At 41.9% G+C, this 20210-nt stretch overlaps 1 protein-coding gene across 1 annotated transcript in view; it reads left to right on the top strand.

The window, feature by feature from the left end:
* The window catches only part of bcr (BCR activator of RhoGEF and GTPase), an 83991-nt gene that overhangs the window by 4486 nt on the left and 59295 nt on the right, over nucleotides 1-20210 (top strand). The window lies entirely within an intron of this gene.

The following is a 20210-nucleotide window of genomic DNA, read 5'->3' as shown; positions in this document are numbered from 1 at the left end:
TTCCCTGATGGCAAGTAATAGGCAAACAACATTAACAATTTAGAGAGCAATGCTAACATCCTTAGGTCTAACAACAATCAAGAGTGTGCAAGTCCCCAGCAAATGGCTAGCTAATTCCCCAGCTGCTATGTTTAGGATTATCACTGCACTGTCTGCTCTCTTTGTTTTAACATCTTTTCCACAACAATGAGCCCTGTGGGGAGTTAGGCGAGCCGGAAGAGCAGGGACAGAGATGGAGGACTGGTGGGGGGGGGGGCTGTTCTAGACAGCGATCCATTTAGTGGGATAATCTGGAATTTAAGCATAAGAAGTAAAATGTTGGTTAGACACCCTGCAGAGTGGTCTTGTTTTCTAGTTTGGGTTTAAGCTGGGGGGGGGGGGGCAGACGGGCGTGATGTCGACAGTGAAGGTGAACCATGAATATTGCATCATTTTTGGGCGCCGGTGATGCCAGCCAGAAAAGAGAGAGGCTAGTGAGGGAGGAAGAGTCAAGAGTATGTTTTTGGCGGGCAGCTGATGATAATAATGACGAGTGGGACGGTGTTGTGAGGAAGACTGAGGGAGGCAGAGTGCAAGGCAGAGCTGTCGTTTCTCGCTTCATTGGTCAGGGATGCGGGGGCTGCAGAGAGGCACAGATGGGAAGAAACTCTCCCGTTGCGTAACAGAAACACACAGACTCGGGCTCACACACAAAGACACACACGCTTGATGTTTACTCGTATAGCTCGAGGCTGCTTCGCCTTCAGCAATAGGTGTGCGCGTATGAGTAGCTTGAGATAACATTCAGACTGGGCCAAAGGAGAAAGATGTTTTCTGCCAGTGGTCGACCTGAGTCTGGAGACACCACTGTCTCTGTGGAGGACTCTCCATCTTCTCTTCTCTTCTCTTCTCTTCTCTTGCATGCCACCAACGGTAGTAATTGCTTCATGGTGCGTTTTGTTTATTTAATGTGGGGAGGGGATAAAAAAAGTTTACATGCTGAGCAGAGATTAGCAGGTCTTTGTGCTCTGCGACAGAAAAACAGAACGACAAAATGAGTGAAAGATTAAAATAAAGATACCTCCCTTGAGTGTCATTCAGTTTGAAAGCGGCGACGCCTGGCAAGTTAAATCTAGGCTCGTGAAAAAACGGCGAAACATGTTTGCAGGCAAAACCTTCGGCTGCCAACTTCTCATTTTTGAACTGAATGGAGAAGAAACATGAGCGCTGCAATGTTACGTGAAGTATTCGATCATTCATGCTGATTTAGCAGACAGACAAGTCCCTTTCACATCATCATGACTCAATTATTCATCTTTCCTGCGAGCAAACCTCTGCAATAGTATAGAAAATGTCCATTAAATGTAGAACATGAAAATAGATTTCTTTAAAGAAGGGCAAAAGTTCATAGCCAAGCCAGAAAAGGAACCAAATGAAACCAGAAAAACAATCAAAATGTTGCTCACACGCTGGCAGTAGGCAGTAGGAAAAGGTGGGAGAAATGTCAGATTTGTGAAAAGCTGAATGAAGATCAGATGGAGTTTAACTGATTAAATCCTCATCTTCTCAGGCTTAGCAATGTCAGCAGGCAGGCCCAGTGGCCGTACTAAGAGAGTTCACCAACCAAACCACACACATATTACCTGCTGAAAGTTTTAGTGAGGTCAGTTGGCTGAAGAAAGGGAGCTTTCACGACCTCCTGTGATGAAATGGGTGGTAACCAAAAATGCCAAGTCTCTACGTACGCTGTTTCCTTTGATTCATCTGAAGGGAAATCTGCCTGTAAAACCAGTGAATACCTGTGGGTTTGCGTCTCTGAGGGCAGGGATGCCAAAGCAGGACAGGCCTGAGAAAGCGTCAATGGTTGTATTGTCCACGACCTCCACCTACTTCAGCTAGGTCCTGTCAGTGCTGTCATTTTAGGCAGGTACCACCTCTTGTGTTCTCTGTCCTCTCTGGTGTTGGGGTCCTGTTTTGCATGGATGGATGTTTTTGTAATAATATGATATGAATGCAGAGTGGTTTTGTTATTTTATTTAGGATCCCAGTAAGAATGGTGTTGGTAATTTGCAGGTCAGTCAGACATTAAGGGGTCAAGGTTAAAACTGAACTAAATTTGGTTGAAAAGTTTTTTTCAACGAGGTTACACAGCCATGGTTTCTACAGAATATAAATTACTTTATTTTAACTGATCCTGATGACCTGAACCAGTTGCACCAGCTTAGCCAAGTTATAACACAAGTGTTTACAGAGTGGAGATGGAATTCAAATGGTTAACACCTCAGAAACTACTCCTAAAGTAGATATTAGTTGTTACTAAGTATTTAATGTTTGTCATTTAACAGAAATAACACAGTCTTACTCAAACTACAGAACACTGTGCCAAATACATTTTGCTCACCTAAAGTGGTTTGCTAATTAACCTAATCTGGTTAGCTAGGTTAGCGTAATCCCCACTCATTCTAAACTACATGAATACTACTAGCTCTGAAACACAGATTTTTTTCATGTATACAAACATCAGTAAAACAAAGTGATACCTTTATATGAAGGACTTGGTGTTACAGATATTTCCCAGCCAATTTACATATTACTTGATCCTTAACTAGCTAACACATTTCACAAGTTTTAATGGTGCGACCCAATTTAGTTAATCACTAGGTTGAAACTAGCGAGTAGTTACTAAGAGCTTTGGAAGGATTTTAATTCATACAGCCATAGTAATTAAATTCTGGATAAATAACAGTGTGCAAAGACTGGCGTAAACTTACAGCCAGCCTTTTTTTACCCAGTATATCTTTTGACCTGAAAATTGTCAAATCATACCTTACTGCGTTTGCTCGTGTGTGATTTTTCCGTTAGCATGTGTTGGAGAAGACAGACAAACAGTCACTAAGAAGAGGGCTTGGTGTCCCTGAGGGACCCTTGCAGATTAAATCTGATGTCATCAGTGCCATGCTGTGTGTTTCTGGGTATTTTTCTAAATATATTTATCGCTTAATGTCATGATGTGAAACACACACTCACACTTATTTCCTTGGAAATCAGAGTTGAGTGTGTTAGTTGTGTATGTGTGTGTTTGTCTGTCTCATGGGATTTTCTGAGCAAACCTAAATCCTGTAATAAGCTGGTGATCAGTGGAGATGACGGCCTACAGCAGCAATGCCAGGGAGGATCTGAATCTGTGTATGTTTCCTCCTCTCTTAGCCTTGTGTGTATGCGCAGTTGGGGCCTTAACACCATGTGATCCAGCATGTGTTTCTATGTGTGTATGTGTGCAGGGAGGGGGGCAGAGGATGAAAAGGAAGGTTGGGTACAAACAACTCACGAGACACTGAAAGAGATTTTGTATTTTGTCAGTGGTACCTCCGGCCAACCCCTTATGCTTTACAGTAGTCCGGTGTGGCACAATGACCCCCTTTTCACATTGGGGGTGGGGGGGCTGTAGCTCTTAAAAGGGTCGTTCAGTGTGTGCTGTCGAGTGAGTTTGGCAGTGAAAGCCTCGGTTACCTCAGCCGGCACACAGGAGCTGCAGGCTCACAATCAGGCCCTGAGTGGTGGAAAGGAGAGGAGAGAAGCATGTGAGGAGAAGGAGAAGAGGTGGAGGTGGGGGGGGGGGGGGGGGGCGGATCTGCCTTTCTTGCCAGCTGGGTGCTCAGCTCAGCCTTTCATTGGGCTGGTGCAACCTGCTCGGACCAATTATGCAAGCACAAAACGGCCCCTTTGTTCCCTTTGCTGGGATCAGTTATGGAGGAAGAAAACTTCCTTTCTGAGAAAAAATGAAAAGCCTGTTTACTCATTCAGGATTTGAGTTAGTTGGCTTGTCTGCATTTAATGCAGTTCTAAAAGTATTTTTAATTGCGTTCTGTTATAGATAATAACCCTTATGTTTATGTGTTGGTCTTGAACATTTATAGTTCAACATTTATACATTCATGCTGTGTAGTGTTATTTTTTGCAGCACACTTGATATGCAACCAGTTCCTTGTCCATTAGTGGTTAGTTTATTGACTTTGAATGTAAATAATATAAAATACAACTTAAAGTAATCAAATCAAAACATTAGGTCCAGATATTCGATATAAAAGATAATTCTGTCTCCGCACACAGAATTGCTAAACTACATGCTCCAGTTTTCTTGGAAGTACTCAGAAAAATCACTGATAAATACGAGCACTTGTAAATGTAATGAGTGTTTGCGTGTTTGTGCGTGTAGTTCACTTTCAGAGCATCTCTCTGGTGGTGCTGCACCCCTTGTTTCTGCAGTAGAGGTCCAGCTTGTCACTGAGGCTGGCTTGGCAGTGGGCAGGAGTGGTGGAGCAGCTTCAGCAGCTCCAGCAGCTCCCCACTGACAGTCAAACTGCCTGGCTTGGTTTTGTGGGGCCTTAGCCACAAGTTTCATCCTGTGCACTCGACCACAGAGCTCGAGTGTGTGTGTTGTGTGTGATGTGCAGGGGAAAAAAAATGTTTTAAAGGAAACAAAGCGATTGCATGTGTCCACTGTCCACTGGTTTGAGGCCTGGGCAGAGTTTTGGGCATAGGGTGAAGGGAAGCAGATTGGGTGATCATCACTGGACGCTGCAGACAGACATGCAAATACAAACACACATAAACACACACTCACAGCCCTCCAATGGGTAATTACTCTTCCCTGCTCCTGTTTATTTCTTCTCCTTTTTGTGTGTGCTTGTGTGTGTCCTATGCCAAGCATCCAGCCACAATCTTTCCTCTTGTGACCAACAGCTCATGAAAAAAAAGAAAGAAAGAAAGAAAGAAAGAAAAAAACTTGGAAAATCCCTAACATAAATTCTGCTGCCTTGTTTCTCCCCATGTGTAACTCTTGTAACTTTTGAACAGTGGCCATCTTGGCTCTCTCTAACATGGCCTGCGTTGTCGCTGTCACTGAGCTCATCTTCTGGATTGGCCACAGTGCTGGGAAACTGTGCTAGTTAGCGTCCACCACTAACCACTCACCACAGGCCTTTGGCCTCGCAGCGTAAGTGCTTACTGCTGTGTGTCTTCCGGTTTTCTATGTACCCTAGGTTAGCTGCACGGGTCGTTAATCACAGCCAGCTCTCTAAGGGACTGGGTTAAAGTTGTGGGGGTAGGATGGAAAGAAAGACCTGGTTTATGGTTTCTGGTTAAGACCACAAGGCAATATGGCATCTATGAAGATTAATATCAGAGTGACCCACTTGGCCCTTTGAGCTATGCAGAGCTGCATTCTGCCTTATTTGTCTAGATTTACTGGTGCTCTAGTCTCGACATTAAAGGGTCACTCCAACTATTTTACAAGGCAAAGTAAATGTACTAGTCACAGGAAGCAGGATGACATCAAGTCTAACAAAATGACTTAGGTGATGTTGCTTGAGTATCTCAGATAAACAACAGATTTTTCAACAGAAAGCCCCATGTCACAATCTGTCATGAGTTTCAGAAATGTGGACATTAACCACGTCAGTCAGTGCATCATGGGAAATGTGGGATCCAGTGTTTTTTTTTAAACTCATGTTAGTCCCTGAACTTTTTGGGAATTGCAATACTTAATTGCTGGAAAAATACAGACAAATTGCTGCTGTCTTATTAAAAAAGTAACATGCTTAAACAAAACAAGTCTTAAGGACTTTTGACAGCTTTAATTTAAAACATTGTCTTTTAATGAGTGACATGAACTTGTGGCCTTGTGGCATATGCGTTTAGAACACATTTACAATTGAAAGCACAGTGATTTTTTTCTGGATTAAGGGGCAGAAACCTGTCTAGTCATGCAAACATGTAAGCCTTAATCTCCACTCTTTAGACTGGGAATTAGTTGCTGGCTAACAATCAGATTACCATTAGTTTTTTTTTTTTTTCCTCATGTAACACAGCTCTCATCACGCTGCTCTCATTACAGCACTAATGCGTGATGTCCTATATATAATATTTAGGATTATCATCACTCACAAACCAGCGCTTGCATGTATGCATCTTTAACATGTGTGTTCCTGCCCTACATTGAGTAGATGCTCCATGCTTTAAGAAAATTAAGATGTTTCAAATGGAGCTTTTCATTTATTTAATGAGCCATTCTCTTGCCCATTTCCCACCTCATTTCTCCCCTAAAGCTTTTCTCTCTTCTCTTCCTCTTTTCTTATTCTCATCTTACTTTTTCCCATTTTCCCTCTTCCTTTCTTTCGTTATCTCCTTCTCTCCATCTCTGCTCCATTCAGCCAGCTGCTTCTAGTTTCCTTTGCTTGCAGCCAATTAGAGGCGCATCACCTTTCCATTTTTGTTTCGTCGGGTTTTCCACCAAGCAAGGGGAAAAGCAAGGAGAGATCAAAGTCACAACCCCCCCTGCAGGAGCAAGCAGGCTCTCTCTGTAATTGTCCAATAGGGGTTTAACTGTCGAACGCCTATAAAACAACACAATCAATGCCAAATGTCTCCTTGTTACAGAACGGTATAGACTGGCGAGTCTATTCCCCTGCGCCTGCACGGCTGATTCTCTCCAGTCTTTTTGTTTTCAATCTTTCCCTTCAGCTATTTCTTCATGTCTGTGTTTCCTTCTTCTGTCTGTCCATGATGTATTCCTGGTACATGTCTGTGTTTCAGTCTGTGCCTCTGTAGTGGTTGTGTGTGGACACAGACAGTTAAAATCTTATAATTCCTGGAGAAATTGGTTTAGTTGGCTTTAATGGCGCCAACCTCAGCTTACTGTCAGTGGTGGGGATTGTGGCTCACTAAGGGTTAAGCCAAATGTAGGATGTAGTATCGTTCCCTGAATGACCTTGAAATCCTTCTGTCTTATGGCGTATAATGCAATACAAAGAAATCAACAAATGCTGAGAAGTTAACATAATTATAATTATAATAAGAATGAGATATCAAGAAAATCATGCATGCAAATGGTATTAATATCAATTTTATTCAGTTGATTTGAAGTGTCTTTTAATGGCCACAGCTAGCTTGTTTAGCAGATTTTGTAGGTGATAATTGAATTGAATTGAAATTTCACATTCGCATCACCTGAATGTATCCTGGCTTCTAGAGGAGAAGCAGAGAAGGTTTATAGTGTTTCCATCCAACAGTTCAGGACAGATTCAGGACAAAAGACCTCAATGGTCAAAACATTCCCTCATTAAATGCTCGGGAGCTTGTAATATCCACTGTGGGTACCACTCCCCTTTATCTTTTGCCAGAAGAGAAGCACAGGAGTCATCAGCGTGCTCCTACAGGGACAGAAAAACGCCTGAAGTTGTTTCCACAGTGAAGCTGAAAGGCTGGAGAAGAGGGAGGAAGTGCTTCAGACCTTATTAGCTTTATGTAGCCGCAAATGAAGAGCTACAGGAGGAGACACCTTGTCCTCTTCCCCTCTGCCAGACAAGACACATGCATGGACATACTCTCTCTGACTGTGTCTGTGTCTCTTAATCAAATACACAAGCATGGAAGCAGACATAAAGTAGCTGTCACTGCAGACACGTTACTTGGACCAGGGTTTGGGTTCAGTAGCATTTTTTCCAATCCGAATCCAGGATGTGTCACTGGTAGCCTGAATTTGGACCAGAGAAGCTGACAGGGAGAGATCAGCTGGTAGAGGAGACTCACCACTCTGTTGACTCTTGATTGTGGAAACAAAAAAACCTTGGGTAAGTGCAGACAACAGCTTTCACTAGACACCTCACCACATCAAGATCTGTTTTGGGACATGATGAAAAGATATCAGAAGAAAGTAGGTTTGGGGATTTTGAATAAGGTTAGCCTTTAAACTTGGTGATCAGGTGTTTTTACAAACCTGGAGCTCAGCCCCGACCCTAGTTTGGACACACACACGTCTCTTTCCCTTCCCTCAGGTTCTTTGTTATCGGGTGCTCAGTAAATGGTAGTTGTCAAGGGCTGCCCAGGCTATTAAAGGTGGAGGTGTGCGTGTTAGGATTTTTTTTTTTGAGGTGTGGGGTGGGGGACTGCAAAATGAGGTAGCTATGCTATAAAAATCACACATTATCAGACTAATGTGTAAACTGGCTGGCTGCTGATCAGCGTCACAGCTGGCTACTTCTCAGTCAGGAGTGGAGGGGGAAGAAAATCTCTCAAACTGGCTGTGCTGTGGCGATTGATTTTGAGGTGGATCAGAATCTGTCGTGACTGACCAGACAATTGTTAAATGTCTAAAAATACGGAGAAAAAAAAAAAAAACATTACCAGATGTGAAGAGAAGTTTGATTGCCATTAGTCTTTCTCCCACTCCGGCTCCTTTTATTGTCTGTTATTTGTTGAGCTGCTTGTTGCAGAGGGACTGGATAACTGCAGGCTCCTGGGGAAGATCAGATTTCATGTTAGGATCTGCCTCCCTCCCCTTCCTGCTCTCTCTTTTCCCTGAATGCCCTTCGGAAACATCCCTCCTTCTGTGATATCTCTTTTATGTCACTTAATATCCTTTTCTCTATCCCCTTGACCATTTCTCTCTCTCTCTCTCTGCCTGCCTCTTTCACTAAGCGCTGTACAGCCCGGAGCATGTATAATATAAAGGCTGATTTTAAGCCCAATTTGCCCATGACAACTGATTTTCAAGTTCATTGAGAGACTGCGCTTGTCTGCAGAAATATCGGACGCATCACCACGGACGGACTTCAAACTTTATCTTTGAGATTTTAATTTGTTGCCTCTCAGTTCAGACACAATAATGATTATATCACTTGTGATCCATGTGAGTTCTGCATGAATCTTAATGTAATTTGAGCAGGTTAACAGAAGCATGAATGGAAATCGCCAATCTGCAAAAATCTGTCATTCAGTGTGTGATGCAGAGGTCTTTTCACACTCAGTCAGAATTTTAAAAGCCTTTTATCCGCGGCTGTATTGTCCCTGTCTGTCTTTCTGTTTCAATCCATTGTTAGCCCTCTTTTCTTCTGACAGGCGGCAGAATCCAAGCCTGCCGCTCTCGACCTGATTCTCCTCCTACGTACCTACGCCGGAGCAAAATGGAGACCAGAAATTCAACTCTCTAGCTTTTCCAGCTCAACCTGTGCCCCAAGCAAATCACTTAAAACACATATTTTTAAGTGAAAAAGAGGCTCAACACAGCTTAGCAACCACTCTGGACAGCTTCTCTCAGAGTTATGCAATTTTCTGGTTAGGCCTGCAATCTGTAAGTCTTCAACAGAAACCTTGTGCAAATAACCCTGACTGCAAGATAACAAGGCAATACCGAAGGCGTGTGATGTTTGCCGTGGGCTGATACTTTGTCTAAAATGGCTTAAAGCCAAATGGGCAATTTGACTCAAACATGAGCACGTGTTTATCTTATTATCACATCAAAAATGAGACTGGGAGCACTGGGAATAACCCGCTGACACCCTGGTGTGTGAAATGTCAGAGAGATGTTTAAGAAAACTAACTCTCCAGCTGACTGGGAACATCACCTGACATTGACTTTACTGAAAATACTTCTCTGTGTTCAAAGAACAAAACCGAGAGAGCGAGATGTTTGGGAATGTAGGAGGAAGAGAAAATGAAGTGATTCCTCATGTGCTGCTTTTGTTGTGGGATTCTGAGCTTCCTCTGTAGTGTCCACATGGTGTCCACATGGTCAAAGCATGGTCTCATTTTAAGAAGCTTTTTTTTTTTTTCCCCCTGATATCTGCTTCTTTCTCTTATTCTTTGTCCGTTCTTTGCTCTTTCTTTCACTCTGTTTTCCTTTTTTCTCTCCTAGTGTTCCAGTTTTACATATCTGCCTGTGTCATTGTCCCTGCAGTTTCGTCTCATTTGGCCCACTTTGTAGACCTATAAATGGCAGAGCATGCTCAGGGCATACTGGTAGTGATTGTCTTGGAGTGACAACTCAAGAAGTGTTTCCTCTTGTCACATCTGTAAGGAGGACGTACAGTAGCTTGCCTTGTTGAATTTTGCTGTGCGAGTGTAGCCATCAGCCTCCTTTCTTTTACAAATACACATTTGAATAATACCAATATTTCCCTAAAGTAAATGTTTCTAATGACCTCTTTGTACTGTTGTACATCCCGTCTCCTGCTCTGTCTCTCCTACATGAATACACAAAAATGTAAATGCAGATATTTAGGAACAAACTCAGCATCTCATACACATGTAGAGCTGAATACATGCCCGCTCATTGACTGCTAAACTCTAAATTCATGCACGCACCACTCTGCCTTGCTGCCTAATCCCTTTCTCTGTCATCCATTATTGATGCTGTAGCCCACTTGTTGCAAAACTAGAAACTGGCGTCATATTCCTCAACTCCTCACCTAGTAGCCAGCTCACAATGCCTCCACACCCTCATTCACACAAACACACTCACACAAACCTTCTCATGCTCCTGTGTGCACTGTTACACCCTAGTCTGATGGGTAAACCAATATCAATAGTATAATCACACTGTAGGTAGCAAGCTTCCACCCTCAGTGCTGCTCAGCAGGATGATCCTATGATAGTAACAATTCTGTGGCTGCAGCTGAGCTGCTGATTATTTTATGTATTAGTCGTATAAGCTATGAAATGTTGAATAATTGTGGAAAAAAAATGTATCATTTGTTAAAGCCCACAGAGATGTCTTCGGTTTTCTTGTTTTTTGTCTGATCAACAGTCCAAACATTTTTAATAAACTGTAAGTGTTTAGCAGCAAATTCTCATATTTAAGAAGCTGGAACCAGAGAATATTTGGCTTTTTTTGCTGGAAAAAATGAAACATTTAGTCAGTTAGTAGACTTTCTTTCAAGTGACTGATAGACTAGCTGTTGCAGCTCTCAACCTGTCATGAGCAAATAGTGTTGAATCTCTACTTGCACATTGCCACACACAGACCCAGAAATGTCCCAAAGCAGTCGGACTTTTACGCTCATTAACTCCTATAACTTTTACACTGAGTGTTGTCATCTCTTGCACAAATGTCCCCTCTTAGAACTGCTGACCATAGAGAGAGATGATGAGACAATAAATGTCCATCTTATCCCAGGGGTTATAGATTATTTACAGTACATTTCATTTGTGTTGCTATTAACATTAGAAACCATTGTTTCCCATTGGGTTAGTTCACATTTGTGGCTGTCAACCTACAGAAAGTAGTTTATTCAGGTATGATAGTTTTCTATAGATGCACCATTTTTGAAAACCATTTCTTCTTTCATCTGAACAGTTCTTTACAGACTTTGAAATAATGACTAATGAACCATTAACTGAATCACATCAGAGAGAATAAAGACAAGCAATGCCTGAAGCCAAACCTGAGGAGATCTGACATCAACAAGAAATCTAACAACACAAGTACAGTCAGTGTGACTGTATATGTGTGGAGTGTCATTTTGTTCTTACATCAACAATTTATTATGTTGACATGTTATGAAATGGGGTGTTTAGCACACAAACAGGGGATGCTGGTAGAACTAAAACCACTAGACCACTAAAGAATAAGAGAATCTGTAGCATGTGAGCTGTGACTCCAAACACTGTAGATGACAAGCTTGAAAGAAAAGTCCTTCTGCAAATATAATGAGTCACATAATCACAAATATATGAAACCCAGGTCTGAATTATTGTGCAACATGATGACTTTCATACCACTGTATGATTGCGCTTTTGTGTGACTTTGTATTTGTATAGGTTTTAAAGTGCTGTGTTGTAATCCCATAACACAAATCGACCAGATTTACATTTTGAGCATTATCATTGAATAGCCTACATCAGTTTGATGTTAGATTTTAGCAACAACTCAGCACCCCATGACACTCACTTACAAGCAGCAGATGATGAACAGTATACACAGCAGTGTAAACAGCACCACAGTAGGCTAGGCTATATGCTCAGTCACATGGTTCCATCTGTCAGATGTAATTTAGGTTAGTCACTTATCATGTGAAATGGAGGCAAATATCTAATTGACTATAAGCTGGCGCCTGCTTTGCACATTTTGCCACTGCACAGACTGGGGCAAAAATGAACCCATGATTTTGAATTGAATTTCATACAGCACCGTGTTGCTTTTGACAGTTTAACCCTTTTTATATTGTCTTGAAAGCCTGATTGTATTTCAGGTTTTATTTGATTTGAGGGATCAAGGTTTCTTGCTGATCAAGGTTTTTGTCAGTGTTTCTTGACAAAATGGCCTTTTTGGGACTGGAGAATATTTTCTGAGTCAGCGTCTCATTGGACAGCGAGAAATAATCATTTCTGATTGGACAACCAGAAACGAGACAATGATGTCTGACAGAAGCAGCACAGTCACTAGTAAAATGTCTTCAAAGGGATGAAGAGCAGCCGCAGTGCTGTGACTAATGATTGACATGGCATTGTCCCTGCCCCCTCTCTGCAGTGCATTGGATGATGGCCAGAGGACAAGGTGTCTCGAGGAATCCCTGTGTCGCCAGGGAAGCATGGACACACAAAAACACATAAAGATAAACCCACCACAGAAGACCTCACACCCAGTGCTATTTACTCTAGACACACACTTCCTCCTGCTTCAGGCCTTGTGGGATCTTACTTTAAATGCAAAGAAAGAGGATACTGCTCTTAAGTTGTGTTTCCTGGTCGTGCAAACACCCTCAATGTAAACAACACATTTGCCCCTCCGATGAAATGCTGTTCTTGTCTGAAAGCTTCCTCTCTCACATGCACCGTGTGATTGGCCACAGAGGGATGCCACTCCCTGCTGTTGATGTCAGTTAATATGCGGGCGCAAATGTGTTGCCTTGAGGATGAAAAAAGGATCCATAGGAAGACCTGTGGTGCCCACAGTCTGCACCCTGGGCCAGAGAAAAGTGGAATAATTTTATTAGACTGTTGTGCCAGGCCAAGAGATATTCATAACTATATTGATTACTTAAGTGAGGGCGCCCATCCGAAGACCTCTATAAATCTTTAAGCAGCAGATGGCTGAACCCTCGTCTGAGGGATATGACTGCACTCTACATCAGTGGCAGTTAGACAGCCATGTTGCGTGGTGGTGACTGAGACTGTCCTTTACCCTGACAGGCTTTCACCTTGCTGAAGTCTTCCCTTACAGCTACAGTATTGCAGCTCTGCAGCTAAATAAAGCCAAAGAGTAGCTGGCAATTATCAACCTATGCTACTACAAAAAGTTCTCTGTCTATTTCTTTTTTTCTTGTGGTGGATAAAAATGTTTTTAAAAAGTGCCGAACAATTCCTCCTGGGCATGGAGCAAAAGTGCAATAGTAGCTTGCAGTTGCCTTTAGCCAGGAGTGGGATCTCTGGACTGGTTGAGCCTATTGGGTTGTTTAAAATAAATACATAAAAAGCATCCACCAACTGAGAAAAGGCTTCCAGAGAACCAAACAGATGGTTTGACTGTGTGAGGAGATGTACTGCTCCGCACAGTGGAAACGTCCAGTGTTTTACACTGACACAATTAGCCGTAATGAATTGAATTATCCTGCCAAGGTAGTGATGGCTTCAGTGAAAAACACAGCACAGACAGATTCAGATTCACCTCTGGCAGACAAATCGTGGCATCTTGCTTCAAGGCCTCTGTTGCTCCACTGAGGGAAACAGATGGGTTAGTTTTATTGAAGTGTGGGTGTGTTTGTGTGTGTGTGTGTTTATGTGTGTGTGTGTGTGTATGTGTGTGTGTGTATGTGCGTGCGCATGTGCATGTTTCAAAGACAGTGTGAGTGTCCACAAGCTGCATGCAGCTGTGCTGGATTCACTGCTGAAACCACAGAGGTGTCTCCCTGCCTCACTCACTCTGTGAAAACAGGAGCCTTGTGACTGATAATTGTCTCACTGTCACTGTTACCATGGTTACATACTATAAAGTCCAAGGCACAATGTGGTCTCTTGTCTCTCCTAAAGGTCCAAATAAGTCACAGTGAAACAGAAGTTAAGCGTCTTTAGCTGCTGTAAAGTCATGATGCTGTGATGTGTTACAAGAGATTTAAGTCAGATTCTTCAGATTTGATTGGATCGCTAAAAAAATAAACTGTCGTTTCACTGAGACGACTGTTAAGCCTCCACCACTTCTCCCTCAACCCATCGTTAAACCAGGATGAGGAAAAACTGAATAAATTAAACCTCGAACACATTCCTTGGAAACATAAACAGTTTTAGCCAACTGACATCCAAATACACACCTCCTACTATGATTCTGCTGTGCTAGTCACTACAACCCAAAAACACTCAAAAAGGAAATTGTGTTAATGCTTTATTTTAAAGGTCTTGTATTTCCCAGCTAATGTCCCAGAAACCGTCCGCTTCCCAGAAATTATCTGGTAGTTATATGTAGATGTGAATTACAAGGATATTTCCAAGAAATATCCCACGCAATTCAGATAGACCAAGAAAGGCCTTTGAAATATCCTTGCCTTGAAGGCCTTGAAAATATCTTAGTAATTAACAGATAAATTTGACCACCAGCCCATGTAAAGCTTTGTTTAGCCCAAATTCTTTGCTCTAGTTGAAACATTTTCAACATATGCTGATGTATTTTTGCCTCAAATTACAACCTGTAGAGTGGATTTGAGTCTGCTCATATCCAGAGTGAGTTTGCCTTACTTGTACTGTCAGCAGCATGCTAAGATAACACACTGGCTAAAGTCAAGAGGCTGTAACTACGAGCTTGTTCTTAGTAGAAGTGTCAAACTGAGTTTCTTCAAGCTGCTGCTGTGACTGTGCACTGCTGACAAATGGTGACTTTCAATGTGTTTATTAATCAATAATTCTAACCCTTCCATGATGAGAAACAAACAAGTCTACAAAATACAGAAATACAGTGTGAACACGTACGGGGGATGTTGATCAACCACTGCAACAAGTATGTCTTCTCCTGCCGTGTGCTGTGAGTGTGTGTGTAAGTGCATGTCAGGGGAAAGAAAAGATTCTTGTTAGCTTTGATTAGCGTCCATCGACCCTCCAGTCGATGCTGTTTGTCCTGCTGTCAGTCGGCCTGTCAGTCAGTCTGGTAATAGGCCAGTCACAGGAAAGCAGTGCTACTGGATTGACTGTCAGTCATGTGAAGACAGGACCAAAGGAAAAAAGACAAAAAATGCACGTGTGTCTGCAGCTCTCAGGACAGGGCTCACATGTACACAGGCGCAGACTAAAAGAAACACATACACACTGGAAACAACTGCAGTGCATCTGACTCGGACATGTAAAGAGGAAGTGCAGAACAGCCTGGCTCCGTCTCGACCAAAGATTAAAACTAAAGTGTCGCGTTTCCAGAAATACTGCAGGAGAATTGCATCCCTCCTGTGTCGGCTGGAGTGTTGATCATGGGTACTAAATCTCTGCTGCCCGTGACTGTGTCTCTGTGTGTTAGAGGCTGCAAGATGATTTGTGGGGGAAATCTTCACAGCGCATCTGAGATATCCACTGTGTTATAAAAAAATGGCCTGAAGCATAGAGCAATTGCAGTGTAGATTATGTTTTCTGTCATGTTAATGTACTGTACTTTTTTTGGCTGAAATACAAAGGACAATTTCGAATGCACAGGCTCGTAATAGACCATAATATATAGACATTTTTGCCTTGCTTTCTCTGGCTCCTACCTGGATGCTTCTCTGTGTTTACTCTTTATATTTCTCTCTGTCACTGTACTTTTAAACTCATGTCCCAGTTGAGGCTCTTACGTAAGTGAATTAGCTGGCAATGTAGCGTTTCATTTTTCATGTGCTGTGTTGGTGATCAGAGACTAGCTGGCTTATGTCACTGCTCTCCAGCAGAGGAGAGATATTTAAACATGAAGTTAAATGCGGCTGAATCTGCAGTGAATCTGCAAACTCGTGTTACTTTCTGTACTTCTGTCTCTGAAAATCTTTCCACCCCTTGTAGAGTTAAAAATACATCTTATCCCTTTTCACTGTGTGTTCCTACTGCCATACTGTAGTTCTCTAAGTACTATTACATCTCCATCCTATATGGTAAAGGTCTGTATACAGTTTTAAGTGAAGAGTAATGTTGTCATCTGTCATTGTCTGTAAGGTCGAAAGAACAAGTCACTGACAGTGTCACTTCTCAGAATGTCACTACTGAAACATATCAATCCATTAGAGCATATTCTTGAGCATTAGAGGTTAAATTGAATGTAATAGCAGCCACATCCAGGTTAAAGTGTTATCCTATTCAGATGGTAGGTTCAGACTGGTATTGACTGTGGGCCATTTTCTGTTGCCATTTTTGTCCCAAGGCCAGACCTCCTGAGGAAAAGAGCTATCTGCCAGTAAAAATCCATTATCTGTCTTTCCGTCCGCAAAACAAAAAGTGCCATCTCACTGCTTGGACTTATTTTTAACTCACTTTGAAGTGGAAGCAGGGCAGGATTTAAGTGGAGATGATAAGCAGAAATTGTTAAACGCATCCTTGGTGAGAAAAGATTTTTTGTAAAACATGAGCAATACAAATTCTGACTCATTCAGGCTAAAAAAAATATGTACGTTAGTCATTTAGATCTGAAACAACAGGAAACAATATAATGATACAGCGAACCTGTTGGCGAACGTTGGCTTATTTACAGCAGATGCAGAACGACATTAGCAAACATTTGTAGTTCTTTTTAGCTGTGTTCTTTAGCTCCTGGCTCTGGCGCTGCTTGCTGCAATAGAGTGGTGGCGAGTGGCAAAGTTAGCATGGTCTACAGCGGCTCTCAAAAGTGGGACAGCGAGTAACAAAATATAAGTGCAACATCGTTCTGAGGCTTTAATGACTTTCATTGAGGTAATATTGTCTGTCTTTTGAAGAAAGCTGACAACATTAGAGTCTGGCCAATGTTGACTTTGTGCAATAATGGGGATATTTTATAAGGGTTTTTATTTGTGGTGTGTGACGACAGCAGATATGCTCCTAATGCTTTGAAGTCAGATGTAGGCAGTGCTGCTATATTTTCACACTGATGTCATAGTCACTCTGTTTGTGAAGCTGAATCATGGATCTTAGGCGGAACATGTGACTGAGGGGACAACAGGGCTGGGACATCACATACTCGTGTGTATGTGCGTGCACGTCTTCATCTTGAATGACAACAAGTCTATTTTCAATATGGCAGCGTAATTTCAAGGCGTGGAACATCAACTGAAAAGGAGGAGAAGAGGGCAAAACACATTTTTAAATAAACTCATCGGATGAGTAATGAAGAAAGGGCCATAAAAGGCTTGCAGCCATAAGATCGACCGCAACAAGAACAAGTGCTGTGAAGTATTTTCAGAGTCGGACACAACATAAGCAGAGATGGTTTTCCTCTGGAGGCAAAGCCTGTTAAAGCATATTTAAGACATGTGCCATTTGGTGACTCAGACGAAACAAGCCTGGGTCCTATATGGTTGTTAAGGAAACATTCTGGGAAATGCAGGTACTTGTTTGGATCTTAGTCACATATGTCTGAGTGCGATGGTGGCCCTTTTTACATTCCTCTTGATAGTTGGTTACACTCTGACATCTCTGTTCAAAATGCTGTTATATGACTTTTCTGTTAAAATAATAGGAGTTTGGATTAAAGAGAGCTTTAGTGTCCTCGACTCAGAGAAAGAAACTGCAGTCACATCTTTAAATAGATAGATGACTTTATTCATCCCCGAAGGGAAATTAGGTAGGAAATTAGGGAAATTAGAAAATAGTTGCTAAGCTAACAAGAGGTATTGTTACAAATGTTAAAAAGTATTTTACATACAATCATCAAATTCACAAGGAAAAAAGTCAATAAATAAGAAGAAGAATCCCCAGGCCTATATAAATATCAAATAAATATACAGACATACTGAATGCAAATGTAAATTGTGAATGTGACCTATCTAAACATAACATGGAAAAAAAGCCCTTCATCTGAGATTCTTATGCCAAAGCCACAAAGATTAAACTAGCGATTATTAAGACTGAGTACTTAATACTGCTTCATGCTAAATGTATCATTGCTTTCTGAAATGGACTGGACCCATAAAGGCCTTGATGCAGGTGATAGTAACTAACCTCAGGCGGCGGCAAGGCTATCACAGAGTTGACAAAGTTGTACATTTTAGAGAGTGTGTGTGCATGAGTGTGTTGGTGATAAAAGACAATTTGTGGACCGCAGACAGGTTGTCAGCCCCCCCCCCCCCCCCCGTGAGATATTGCTGTGAGACCTGTGTGCTGTGTTATTGATGACTTCAATTAAAGACCGAATCACCCTGAGAAGGCGCTCGCACTCACACTGCCTTACCTGTTTATTATTTCTCCACGCCATCGTTCTCTCCTGGGTAATACAGCCCTCAGGTTACTCACAGATAAATGCAAAATATTGCTGAGGAGGCAGAAAACCAGCCAGACTGGATTTGGCTGAAAGGACTGTGAGAAAGCAAAGTGCATTATAACAAAGGTTACACTGTTACTTTTCATGAATATTAGTTTTTCACCATTATCCACTTATTATCTACTTAATAAGTAATGTTCTACCTTCATTTGCCACAATGTTGATTTATCATTTAAGATATTGTCAAAACATTTGCTGGTTTCTCAAGTAAGAGAATTATGTGGCTTTTAAGTCATTGCAAAATACAGTTTTTTGACATTCCATAAATGAAATGATTAAGTGATCAATCCAAAAAATATAATGAGCATATTACTCTATAATGAAATTGATCATCAGTTGCAGATGTAAATCGTTTACAACGGCTGATGCTGTAATGATTAGTGAGCTAGAAAAGGGGAAAGGCCACAGCTGACAGAGATTCAGAGATACAGGGAGAGGTGAGGATGAACTCCAGCACATGCTGCTTTCCCACGCCCCTCCCTATCTCTGCCGACACACACTCATACACATCTTTCTCTCCTCTTTCTCTTTTCTCACACACACACACACACACACACACACACACACACACACACCTATAGCCTCACAGCTATGGGTGAGTTGCTGATCATTTTGGTGTGCAGTTGCAGTATCACTGCTCCACTGACGGCGAAAAGTGGGTCACTCGAGGGTCTTGTCCCATTTTTTGGGGGGCTATTATTTGTTCTCACTCGAGTGTGGTGAGGCCCTGCCGTTCATTGTCTCACTTCTCAATGGATAATGGTTCCTCTTTCTCTCTCTCTCTCTCTCTCTCTCTCTCTCTCTCTCTCTCTCTTACCCTCTCTCTCCACCACCTCTCTGCCTCTCTCTCTCTCTGTCCGTCCTTGACCACTGGTTGACTCAGTGTTGCATCAGGCTCATTGCCAAGGGCTCACGACTGCGTGCTAAAAGGTTACTTACTTTGGCCGGTGCCTGGTGCAGCTCAAGAGGGTGTGAGATGTTAGTGCACTGACAATGGTGTGTCAACTTGTGTGTGAGTCTGTTAAACTTACATGAGTTTATTTAGCAATTGTACTGGCAAATAGAGGATTTGAGAGGTAGCTGAGACAAAAACCTTCATTAAGCATTGCACTGGGAGCTGCTTATGCATCAGTAATAGCAATCCAATAATATAATATAGTATATACGCTCATACTGTACAGTCTAATGCAATCCAATACAACAGTTCTGCTGTAAAGTCTACTGTACAGTGTTTTTGACACTGTTATAAAGATTTTAATTCAGTTATATGTTGTAGCGCTGAGGTCATAGTCAGTGATGTGTTGCACTTGCATTATAGTCAGAGGTGATTCTCATATTCTGCCCCCCTCGTGAAAATGTCGTGCAAATGAAGAAAATTTGAAACACCTCTCAGTATAACGTGGGTCAGTACTACACCACCTTTAACCATGACATTAGTAATAAGCAAATAATTTAATATACAAAATGTCAACAAAAACTGAACAATATGAGCTTTGTAAAGGTGGAGTTGCAATAGTACAGGTGTACCTAATAAAGTGGTCACTGGGTCCATAACAGCAGAACAATAAAACATTTGCAGTTTTACTTTTGAATGCAGGACTTTTACTTGCAGAGCGCTTTCACACTGTGGCACTGCTGCTTTTGCTCAAGTGAAGGACAAATACTTTTTTAACCACCTGAAAGTGTCCACGCATGTTTGATTGGAAGGAAGTAAACATTTATGAAATGTGGTGTTAAGTGCGTGAATTTAACTTGTGCAAAGTTATTAAATAAAATATCAGTAGCAAGTGCAGCTGCACAGTAGTGAGTGAGCTGCATGTGTTTTCCATTTTGCCAAGTGTGTTAAAATAAGTTGTTGATCCAGTGTCCACATTGCAAATTTAACGGATTGATTTTGATTGACTGGTGCCTGTCTAGAGAACTGGTCGTATAAAAGCCATCATGGCTTGAGGATTTCCTGTGCTTTTACCCCCTTTTCCTCGTGCTGTGGAGCTGTGGAAAT

The sequence above is a fragment of the Trachinotus anak genome, unplaced genomic scaffold (assembly GCF_046630095.1).
Source record: "Trachinotus anak isolate AG129_WGS33_773 ecotype Australia unplaced genomic scaffold, CSIRO_AGI_Tana_v1 ptg000028l, whole genome shotgun sequence".
NCBI lineage: Eukaryota > Metazoa > Chordata > Actinopteri > Carangiformes > Carangidae > Trachinotus > Trachinotus anak.
This window is presented reverse-complemented; position numbering and strand designations above follow the sequence as displayed.